Genomic DNA, 12,392 nt, shown 5'->3' with positions numbered 1-12,392 from the left:
AAGCACAACACAACTCGCCAACTCGTGGTGTGCTTCGGTCCGCGCGCCTCGGCACTTTTCGCACACGCGTACTTCAATTTGCCTCCTCTCTCGGTGCCGTCTTCCCAGCAACCGCGTGTCACTCTAGCCCCCTTCTACTCCTTTTTCTCCCCCTCTTGCTCCGCGTAACGGCAGTCCTCTCCATCGGAGTACGTCAGTGCACGTTGAATCGTTTCGCCTCTTGCATCAGGGCCTTTCGGTACGACCGCACGAGAAATAACGTTTCCAAACGATTCAACCGAGAAAGTCACCGGTTTCGCGTGGTCGGGTGATCCCGTCTTTCGGACGAAAGCCTGGCTGTGGTCGCGCGGGTTTTCGACAAATGTCACGGGCGAACGCGCACGGTGAAGACGATCGCGGGTGTACGCGGTGGTAGCACTCCTCTCGGAGGAAGCGCGAACCGTGCCGCGGCGAGACGTAGAAATAACTTAGACGGTGCGAAACGTGGTAAAGCGCGACACCAACCGATTCGTTCGACGCTCGCCTGTATGCGGTCCGTAACTCACTAAGAGTGCTGGTAGCAGCGGCACATCGACGAGATGCATGGTGGCTACGGGCACTAGCCGGGAGGGGGCACGTCCCTGGCGCGGGGAGGAGACACGTCGCGGTGTCGGAGTGTCGGGTGGGGTAAGGGGTTTTCTCGTCGAAGAGTGGTGGTTGGACTGGCGGTGGTGGCGCGCGGATTTTAGACGGACGCGGACGTCGAGGTTTTATGATTGAATTCGTATCTCGGCCCGTCGTGTATTTAACACGTTGACTGCGGAGGACGCACGGTGTGCGTTCTGTGATTCTCGCCACAGAATCCGGCCACAGAATCGCCGGCGGCGGCGCACAGTGGTCCCAAATGGCCAAAAAGCGGAAAACGCTTAATATCTCGAGAACGGATCATCCTATCAATCCGACACTAGTCTCATTCGATTCGGGGTGAAAAAATACATTAGAATTATGTAAAAATTATTTTAATAAAAAAAAAGGTAATTTTTGTAATAATACGTCAATAGCTCCTTCGCTAAGGGGAAGATGCTTTTTTTTTAGGTTCAGGCCTCGTATTTGTATGTTTGGGTCGTTGAACCTTGTTTTAGTGAATTTTTAACAGAAAATAAATACAGGTTCTTTTATGTTTTTTAATCGTCGTACATTTTATCTGTCGTGGATTTATTAGGATTTCACCAGTCCATAATACGTCCTTTAAACATGAGCCAATTTTTCGGAACCTCCGCTTATTTATTTCATCGAAAATAAACAAAATGGCAGCGTTTCTTGCGAAAGAGAGAAAAGAAACACTTCTTTTTGTACCGTAAATCAAGTGAAATTGTAAGTAAAAATCAAAATATCAACTACTTGGAGGTTCCGACGATAGGTGTGACGACATAATAAACTTTTTCGATTTTCTGTTCAAAAATCACCAAAATCACCTGCGCCAGCGGATAACTTTTTCTTTTTGCACACATGCATATTATTTTGTAAATAAATGACGAAATATTTTTTACCAAAAAAAAATTTGTTTATTTACTTTCCTTAATCATACCATTAAGGGGAAAGAACATTCGTTCAATTTTATGCAATAGTTCCTGAGAAAAAAATTATTGAAAATATGCTTTTTTTTGTACGTTTACAGTGAAATGTCCCCTTAAAGTCTACCTACGTGGACGCCAGTTGACAGTGAGAACCACGTACCGCGCGTAGTGTCGCGCTTCCGTGTTGGATCATTTATCGCTGGCGAACGGCCTCGATGATGAGCTGGATGGACGTCACCGACACGAATTTCAAACGGGCTTGCACCGTGTGTCATGACTAGACTGCGGATGTTTACGCGCGAACGATAACGCAAGACGTAATGCAGGCGTGCACGAAAGTACTCCAACGGTTGCGTTTTGGATCGTTCGGTTGTCCCTCTGCGGTTGCATGTCTACTCTCTCAAACATCCCATCAAAACAACCATGATCGTACATCGTATAGTAAGTTAGTAAGTTGACACGATTCGGAGTAATACACAATTCTTATGAAATCCGTCACAAGTTTCATTTTAAGTGTATTAGACGTTATCGTTTTTAAAAATATCATAAGCATAAGTAACATTTTCTTGTGAAATTCAGACATTGCTTTTCAACTTTCATTTTCTAAGTTTTTCAGGTATCGAGGAGTTATAAATTGGATGGCATTTCCTGGATCAGGGGAGTCCAGAGAATCCATTGAGCCCAAATACGAGACTGTCGTCCAAAAGTTGTGGGTTTTAGAGGGATTGGAGGGTTGTGAGGGGTGGGTTTGTCCGAGAGGGATCTCATGGGGTGCATTTTGTAGAGGGCATCAAGGAGAGTCGTCCTAAAGTTTTTTTTAATGTTTTCAACCCCTTTCGTCACCTCTGGCATCTTTAGAAGTGACGTTTTTCGACGCCCCCCTCTTTAAGGGGGTGAATTTACATCAAATCGCTTCCCTTTACATCAACCATCGACACTCAACTTTGCACACGCCCAGAAGACACTTGAAGCCTATACCTCACGAAGTTTCACCGAAATCGGTTGAAAACTCTCGTAATTATGAACATTTAACAAAGTGTTCAGCTAATTTTGTCCAGTAGCTTATGTATCTATGTTCCTATTATTATGTTTGTTTAATTAAGTTATATTTATTGAACACAAATGTTGTAAAAATAGAAATAAAAATAAAAACTCAAATAATATTTACAAAGAAAGTATTTTTAAAATCAGAGTAGTTAATTTCCATACCAGCATACAAGATCATTAAAACTGTAGATGGTTTTAAAGTTATGTCATACTATAAATCCATGGTTCAAGTTGAACGTTTCTGAGGAAGTAGCTTAGCTTTTCCAATGTACTTGAAAATTAATGGTTACGTTTACATCGAACGCCAGCAAGTCGAATGTAATTACAGCCCAACGATGTTAAATAATAACATTGGCAGTCTGTGCCTTCTCGTGTATACAGATATTAATTTCCACCGTAGGAAAAATATCATCTGTCGAATAGTAAATGCGGTACGCCAGGTGCCTAACCGGAAGCGTAGACGGTAAATTGTTTCGGAAGTTCATGCCACAATGTCTGTAATCGAAGTGTAGTTACTGATACAACTATTAGCACGAGCAATGAGGTAACTGCGAAAAAGAAAAAAGACACTACAAGGATTTTAACATCCTTTTATTGAAAAACAGGAGATTTAGATCTGGGATATACAACCTTTTTGTCTGGATCAAATGATAATGAAATTGTATATTTTAACTTAACGTATATAATATGTTACAATGAGAACCGCTGTTTATTACTATCAACAGCGTTATTTACTGTTGAATCACATTACATTACATTACGAATGTAAACAAAGTGAATGTGAACAAATATATTAAAACGGTAAGCGTATGGTACAATGTGCGCAGCAACGGCTGATTAAATTGAAGCTGAAAGATGGAGAACGAAATCAACTAAAATGAGCGTGGAATCAGGCTGCAAGTCGTAAAACGGATCTCGTCGTGCAAGAAGCGATTTGATATACGTATAGGGGCCTTATATTTAATATCCCCCTTTCCTTGATGTTATATAAACAGTGCCTTGTACCCTGCCTAAAGTCCTCGTTTTATAGATAACCGAAGCGGCGATGGTATTCGTTCGATGCGAAATAAAATATTTTTTGCATCTTTCCCTCGATTTATAGACTTGTTCGCCGATGTTTTTATGCCGAGCCGGGAGATAAATATCGCTACAAATTTCTACGTAAATCGTATTCCTTATCGTTTACCTAAAACTGGTATAATTAAAGGGAGTTGGGCATACGAGGACGCGGAGCCTTTCTCAAATGAAATTGTCTACGACCAACCGCTTTGGAAAAAAGTTCTTGTTTCTTATCGATGTCAGGGCATGATATAATTAGGAGGTCGTTAACGGGAGGTCAAAAACAAGGACAATTCCAACTGACGATTTAAACACGACCAAACGCCTTTTCATTGGGGTTATTCTGGTATCGATCATAAGATCTTGAAGCACCTTTTGTTCCTTTCATTTCTCCGTTTTAATTTCCTGCAATCGATCGGAGAGAAATAGATAAGTCGGTTGGTGTGTCCCTGTTAGAAAAGGTCGTGTCGGCCTTTACATATCGACGTATAATTGAGACAAGTCGGGTCAGTACTCTGCGTCATTGACGAGGGAAAACAGGGAGCCGTTGGGGTGGCCGTCGAGTTTAGGAGAGAGCTGGGGGTGGAAAGGACGATCGTAAAACGACCTCGTAGTGAATTCACCGTGCGATAGTCAGCGACAGATACGTGTGCACACGCGATATCCCGGAGGTACTTTACTTGCGGCTGAATTTACTGATTGAACCACGACAACTGTCGTCGTTGCGGTGGAAACGGATTTTACGCGTTCCGGGGATGCCCGTCGCGACGCCGGAGAACTCTGCGCGGGGCAAGTGCGTGGAATTGTTTCGAGGTGGATCGTAAATCCGCCGAAGTGATCAGTGCCAAACAGGCGACTGGGTATTGGGTTTTTTTTTTTAACGTTTGCGATTTTTAATTACCGAAAATTTATCGTTTAATCGAACAATGAGTATACGAATGGCCATATTTGTACAGAGTGTTGGGGGAAAAGGTTTCGGAACTTTCAGGACGGAAAGTAAGTCGGCAAATGGAGGGAAAAGGTCTTAATAGCTATGGATTAAAAAAGTGCCAAACAAACGGAAATTTTGAATGCAATCGATGTTTACGGTTCCCGCTTGCGAGCACAGGCCTTTAACCGCTATAAGTCAACGCGACACTCGAGATACAATTTTTAAACAGCACGGAATAAATCTCCCGTTGCCGCGTATCGCAACGCGAAATTATAAATTGCCTGTAGCTAAAGCGCGAAGACAGGATTCGTCGGCGGTGTAGAAGTTCCTCGTGCTTGTAATGATGGCGCAGCGCATTCCGTGCGGCAAGAACGGCAGCGTGAGTTCGTGGAAAAAAGAGAATTTTTACCGGTGATTGGATGGATATTCCGGCTGAAACAAAAAATTATAGGGACTCCGGAGAATCGAATTACCACGTTCCATCAGCGATTCATGGTCTTAATACCATGTCAGGTGAAACGAAATTGCCCATTTTAAGTGACAGGGTGAAAGGGGACAAGACTACGAACAATAATTTTTATTTAATCTGACTGACGGTGCTGAAACATTATTTTTTAAATGTTCACCTCCTAGAAATCATTTTCACACAGTATTTTAAGGCGTCCTTGATACTAATATTGAAATACCTGGAACCACGACTTAATTACCATCGTTGTTAACTATTACACCAGAATCATATTTCTGGTCAGTTCCGCTGTTCGATTTGAATTTTGTTAGAATTGAATCTAAATATGAAAGCTGGCATTTTTGAAAATGTCATATCAAAAAGGAAGAGTTCCTAAATCGCTCTATAGATTCCCTCGTCGTTACTTTGCTGCGAATATCTGCTGTTACCCACTCTTTGTCATTACTTCGTTACAAGATGCATACTCTTACCTCTGTACCGTCTCGCTTATTAGTCTCTCCACAGTTGTCAAGAATTAATTACTATCATTAAGCAACGTGGTAAAATATACATATATGTATGTACCGGATTGCGCTAGCCACACGAGCGCAGCTTCAAGAAACGCAAAGGAAATACGACGCCCGCTACCTCTGCGTGTTATGAACACTTTGTTGATGCTTGGAAACATGCGCCGTCGTTCTTAATCGTCCCATCCGCATAAATAAAGAAACTCGCTCGCAGCTCTTGATCGCGGGAACGAACGTGCGTACGTACGATTTATCGAGCTCTCCAGCTGTAATGGCGTTCGTTTGAGAGAAAGGGATTTAAATTAGCCTCTAGTACTCGGCCAGTGCCCAGAATACGTCAAACGGTCAAGGAATCGGGCTTCTTTCTGCCCGAAGGTCGAGATCATGAAGGATGATCGTGTCTCGCTCATTTTCGATTCATAAAGGTGGCGAGAAGTACGAGGTGAAAAAGAAAATTCAGGCAATAGATCGAACACATTTTGAATTATGCAATTTATTATGATTTTGATAAATTTACAGAATTTTTAAAACATTTGATACATTTATTTATTTTTACTTAAAGGAGTTGCAAATTATATTAAAAATTTCTATGGACAGAAGAAATATAAAATAAAGTGTAAAAAGAATTGAAACTACTTAGGAACAATGATTACGAATGAAATTAATAACACTAGGTTGTATTATATTCTTAATATTAAGAAATCACTATTCGATTGTTGAGATATATCCTATTATTGCAATATTTACATTATACAACTGAAACTGATGGATTTACAGAACATAAAAAACGATGATCATTTCTAATTACGTTACTCAGAAGGAAGGTTGAGAATGAAAAAGTATAAATAAAATCAGGATAAATGATAAAAACAAGGAAAGACATTCTTAGTTACCGCCACGAGGAGGGATAGTAAAAAGTATCGTATAATATGAAGGCATAATTAGCTGTTGGTTTCCTAAAAAGAAGTAATACCGTCTTATTACGAATGGTACGTGATACTAATTAAGCCGATTAAGGAAACGACTCTGCACATTGTCTACGTTAATTGCTCGACGCGAGGATGTTTACGTTTGCCAACGTGCATTAAAAAGTGCATCAACTAATCTCTCATGCGTGTACCCCATTCAATGTATTTAAAGAATCGACGCCAATTATAAAAAGAATTAAAATAATAAAATTGCTTGCAAATTAATATCACCAAGCACGTTTAAACATTCCATCGATCTCTTCCTTAAACTTTTTGTTGCACGTTCGAATTGCACGACAGTTAAATTTGAGTAATTACTTTGAATATAACATTTAAAATTCTAGAAAATAAGTTACCCTTGAAAATATTCAAACCGGTAAGTTAATGTTGCGTGAGTATTTCCATCTCGTAGCTGTCAGTGAATGATGCGAATTGTATAAGAAGTAATCCACGGCTAGGTCATTAGTATGTAATTTGAAACAGCCAGTCGGATAGTCCTTACGGGCTTAGCAATTCTAGTTTAATTTTTCGTCACTGATGGTGAACGTAATGCCTAAGAATATATTTGAAGCTAAAATGACACGCGCATCAGCGTAAGAAAACGTTTTGAAATTAATTACTGTGATTCTAAATACGGAATTGGTAACTTTCGAGTATTGAAATGTAGGGTCGGGATCGTAGTCGTTATTTCTGCAATTCATTATGACAAAGCGAGACACTTATAAAAACGAAGATTCGTTAAATCAGGTTTTTAAAAATATCACCATGTAGGGAATGACAAAACATAACTTTGAAAATGAAAATGAAAAACTTAAAAGTCTTTTTACCTGAAATTTAATTAGATTTTGAAATATAAATCGCTGCAACTTGGTCGAGCATAATGGTACCGTTATAGGGGACATCCGAGTGCAAAGGGTTAAAATCTAAAGTAAAATATTTGAAAAGAGCTCTTGGTTGGATGCCTCTTCTACGTGAACGTCCGAGACTCTACTCGCATTGTTTCTGTCGCTGCAACGTATTGTATAATTTGTTGTAGCAGAAATACACCTTGCACAAAACTACCGTCCGATAACCAGTACTTGCAAAATGTATACGTTTCCGAATGATTGACGTTCGCGTATCGGGACTTGCAATTAGAAACACGAGCTGTACACGGGTTTGTGTCTCAAGAACGAATGAGAGGGTGCACGCGAAGATTAAGTGTTCTTAATGTAGGCGGACAGAGCGATACTTACTTATTAAGTCAGAAATTCGCGTCGGTTTGATACATCCAAGGAAATCGTATAAAACGTATCATATCTAGAAACCTCTAATTTGCTTTCTCCATTAGCAAATTGCATTTACGTGAAATGTTGTTGCAATTTATGGCATGAATTATGAGGTATCAATGATGGCTATTTAATTTCACGTTTCGTTTCTCTCTAGTTGAAACGTTACTTGTTTGGAATGAAAATGATCCTCCAGTCTTGTAAATAGAATCCCTTGGTAGAAGAGGAAACCTCGGTTGTAGTAGACACAGTAGTACTGGTTATATGAATTATTTATTCCCCGTCTTGAGGAAATTGAAGCTCACAGCGGTCGTACTCTTTTTATTAATCTTCTTAGTCTCTGAATCAAATTTGTAACTCATAACTCTATATGTTTTTCTATAAATTTACTTTACGAATTAATAAATTCAATATAGTGTAATGCGATATTAAGTACTTAACGTTGAAGAACGTAAATAAAAATTCGTATAATTATTTTCAAGTTCTGTACGCGCTGCTTCCGAAGCTTTTTTTTTTTTTTGAGCATGCACATGTACGGGCATGCGTCCTTCACACCAATGCCGTGCCTAATTGTCCAGGTACAATGCGATACGCGAACTTGAGGAATTGCATGCCGGTTGCGCCGACGAAAACACGTTTAAGAAAAGGTGGACAAAAGGAATGCCTGGGAGAAGGAGAAAAGAAGCGTGTAACGTCTGAGGAGCTTATAATGAATTTTTACCGAATTCTCCGTTAAACGCTTTTGAATCGGTCTGGTAAAAGATCTAAATGCGTTTTAATGTTTATCGAAAATACATTCCAGTAAGAATAACATAACTACAAACAGTGTAATACGTACTCTTTTTACGCTAAACGGTTTTAGATCAGATTGGTTAAGAGACTTGACTGGATTTTAATGTAACGTGTAGTAAGAACATATTGCACCAAGAATGAAATAAACGTAAATAAAATAACTGGTTCTCTGTTAAACAGATTTAGATTGGATTGGTTCAAGGGTTAAAGTGGATTTTAATAATAAATAGCACCAAGAGTAAAATAAATACAAATAGAATAACACTTTCCATGCTATACTATGATTGGCAAGTGACTTTCATAGTAGTCTCGAGGGGTTTCGGAGCAATAAAAGGCCAAAGTAGCGCGTAATGCGCAAGTAATGCAATGATAGAAATATTTTGGGTTCACTTTTGAAAGGGAACCAACGCATATTCCCTTGAGATCGTGTTTGTTTTGGTCGGTTCCTCGGCAAGTGCACTTTTCAACCTGGAAACATGCAACGGTAACTGAAGCAGGTTCGATACTTTCGACTTAAATATAGAAATCCCGAATCGGGCTACAATTTACCGTGCGGAGAAATTTATGGTTATTATTGCAACTGCTCTCTATAAGGAACGCTATGAAAACATTGACGTCGGAAGTGTTAAATGTTTTTTCTTTTAGACTTGATAATTTAATACTTTGAGCTCAATATATTTACGATCTGCAATATATATTTCTATCGTCACTTTTTTATCGTTCTACAGAAAATTTATATATGTATATAATATTCATCAATACATATGTAATATAAATAATATTACTATTTATTTAGAAACCTTGTTTTGCAATTAAAGTTGCCTAGCGCCGATTGTGAAAATACGTCTCGCATCATGCGTCTGCGTTGTTCGTTAAAATAATCGTTCATTCTTAGCGCGAATTGCGAGGTAGTCGTAGTTTTCGGTGGTTTTGCACCATTATTAGAAACAAAACCATAATTGTGTAATTAAAGCTAGAATACATGCAGTGCATACTCAAGACTTGGCTTTGTTCAACTATCACCTCTTTTGATTAATGACACACATTTCGAGCAGGAGGCGATTTAACAATAATGACGACATCAAACGTGGATGTGCGGAGTTTTTTGCACCCAGAGAACCAGCATGGTATTGCAGAGGAATGCAATTGCTTTCAGATGGCAGAAGACCATAGATCAGCGTTTCTCAAACTGGAGTCTGCGAGTTCACTGAAGAAGAAAAAATGAATTTCATCACGAAATGAGAAAAAAGCGTTTAGTGATATTTTATTCTCGTTACGACAGCTTGTATCAACGATAACTCTTCTAAAATTTGTATACTTAACTGCCTTCGTTGCAGAAACATATTTTTTTTCTCAAATCTTGTATAATTATGTTTGAAATTTCATCAACTACGTTAAAGATAGTATTTATGACATTTATGACTCTTCATTGTACTTCTGAATCAAGGTCAAGTCAGAACGATGTTCAATACGATACAGTAAAAGCAGAATGTATTATTACACAATTACGTATAGAATTGTATTAAAAAAATTCTAAAATGTCCATGAAAAGTGTCCTTTCGTGTTCGAGGTAAGGTGAAGCGTGAGAAACACTGCCGCCATTAGGCTTGAAATTACGTTTTGTTGTAGTTATCACCTAATAAATTAAAGTTTTGAAACGCGTAATATTTCTTGGGACACTCTAATGGCCGAATTAAACTCGGGAATTAGTTATTACTTATCACATTTCTGAAACGCGCCGAAAGAAATGCAATAAGGAAAAGGCTTGCATCACAGGAACGTAATATTCGCGTGATTAACTTGTTCGCACTAAAGACGTTGAACATAGTCGCCAAGTACCTAACCGACGAGTGCACCAAGTGAGAGAAGAAGCCTTTCCCTCGTGATCTTCACCTCACGAGTGGAACGATTTACTCGGATACAATCTAGACGAGCGCTGAGCATGGGATATGTATGTGACAAAATGTTTCGCGTATTATGTCTTCGAAAGCAATTTGGCAAAGAATATCATGCTTCGTGACGTGCGGGTAGTGCACATTTTCTGTTTAATTTATATGAACTGAAGTCAAAGTCCTACACGTTAGAATCACATTGGAAGTTAAGTTCTTTTATGACTTGGTAATACAGACGACTCGGTAGATAAGTTGGTTGCTCTATTAGTAATGGAGAATGCTCTATCGATAAATTCTTTGATCAATTATGGTCCTACATTGCCAATTTTTATCGACAGAATACACTACGTCACCGATAGAGTACTTTACTGGTATCTTACCAACTGTTATTGCACTTATTCTTAATCCTGGAAATGTTTGACAACCCTAAATTATTTTAGGAATGCCTTATTTAGAGAATACTTTGTCCAACATTTTTCGAATTCAACAATTAAATTCTGATTCTTTGAACATCGGTCTTTGATGTTAATAAAGATCTAATTCTTCTAATGCACATTTTACGACATCGCCGTGGCTCGTACTTGTCCCCTGTTATCTGTATAGTTATAGTTAAAACGTAAAATTACGTTATTATTTATGGTCATTTTTATGTAAGTACCCGCGGGTTCCTCGTTGCGTAAATATTAACAATTGAAACCCACCGTGCGAGAACCGGTCAATTTAAAAAATATATAGGTTAAGTAGATCTAATTCCTACGTTAAAATAGTACTTAGAATGAATAAATCTCCGAGCGACTGTATTTAGACACTTCTCAACTTTCAGTTATGACGAAACGATAACGCACAGTAATTGGTGGACACTACGAAACTTGTTTGAAGTAAGCTGGATAACATTTAACGGTAAACAGTGATTAATCCCCAACTGCAATTACTATGCCACTTCTCGTCCGATTCAGCGAGATATATCAGACGGATGAAGAACGAAACGGAGAGGAGCGTCGAGTACTGGGAAGGCAATTTGATGATAAAAGTTGGTTTACTGCTCGGTCACGGTTTTCGTTGCTCATCCGAATGTCGAGATTCGTCGCAAAAAGTTATGTCTCCCCGGGAAAGCGAACAGCTGACAAGGTGTGCACTGCGTGCAGCGACGTTAGTGCGGTTTCGTTACATAAAAATTCTTATCACGCGTACGCAAACCGTAAAACGTGGGACAATTGGACATCGTATAAGAAATTCAATGTATTACGTGCAGGACGCGAGTTCAGAGTGTCGAGTTATTTGTTGTTAAATAAGTACTTAAGTTAGCAATTATTGTTACGTATGTGCCATTCATAGAGTTTTTCTACGTACGCTTTAATACTGTTCCAAAGACAGTGTTAATTTAATTTGCACTTTTTATTGATACTGTATGCGAACTTGGTTATGATGCTAGAAAAATTAAATAAACTTAAACATTGTATTCTTTATAGATTCAAAAGAAATAATGCTATAAAATGAATTCAAATACGCATCATGATGGAGTGTTTGCATGGCGCCATTAGTTCGCTTGCTCGTCATGCACAGAAACGATCATGCTGTCAAGTCCTGCAATAGATAGTGATGCGCACGAGACGAGATAAATCTCGATCTTGTCTCGATCTCGGCTCGATTTCGAGATTTAGCATACCGAGATTTGGGCGAGATCAAGATTATTTCAGAATCTTGTCGAGATCAAGATCGAGATCGAGATCATATATTTGAAATTGTCGAAAATTCGAGATCGATATACATGTTTCGAAATTTTTCGAAATCAAGATCGAGATCGCAGAAATCTCGTCTCGTCTCGTCTCGTCTCGTGCGCATCACTAGCAATAGGGGCCAAGAAGAATGTCTCGTATGCTCTCCAAGATCAAATAAATAGCAAAATG

General features: G+C 39.0%; 1 long non-coding RNA gene across 2 annotated transcripts; it reads left to right on the top strand.

Moving 5' to 3' along the window:
• Positions 1-120: 120 nt before the first annotated feature.
• Positions 121-2,453, top strand: LOC128880356 (uncharacterized). Of its 2 annotated transcripts, none has more exons than XR_008457801.1 (3): positions 121-666; positions 1,658-2,005; positions 2,165-2,453. It is a non-coding gene; the product is annotated as an uncharacterized LOC128880356 (long non-coding RNA). The 2 variants fall into 2 exon arrangements; XR_008457802.1 differs by having other exon boundaries at positions 203-238.
• Positions 2,454-12,392: the final 9,939 nt, after the last annotated feature.

This window comes from Hylaeus volcanicus, chromosome 7, assembly GCF_026283585.1.
Source record: "Hylaeus volcanicus isolate JK05 chromosome 7, UHH_iyHylVolc1.0_haploid, whole genome shotgun sequence".
In the NCBI taxonomy this organism is placed as follows: Eukaryota; Metazoa; Arthropoda; class Insecta; order Hymenoptera; family Colletidae; genus Hylaeus; species Hylaeus volcanicus.
Note: the sequence above shows the minus strand (reverse complement) of the source record. Positions and strands in the feature narration are given on the sequence as shown.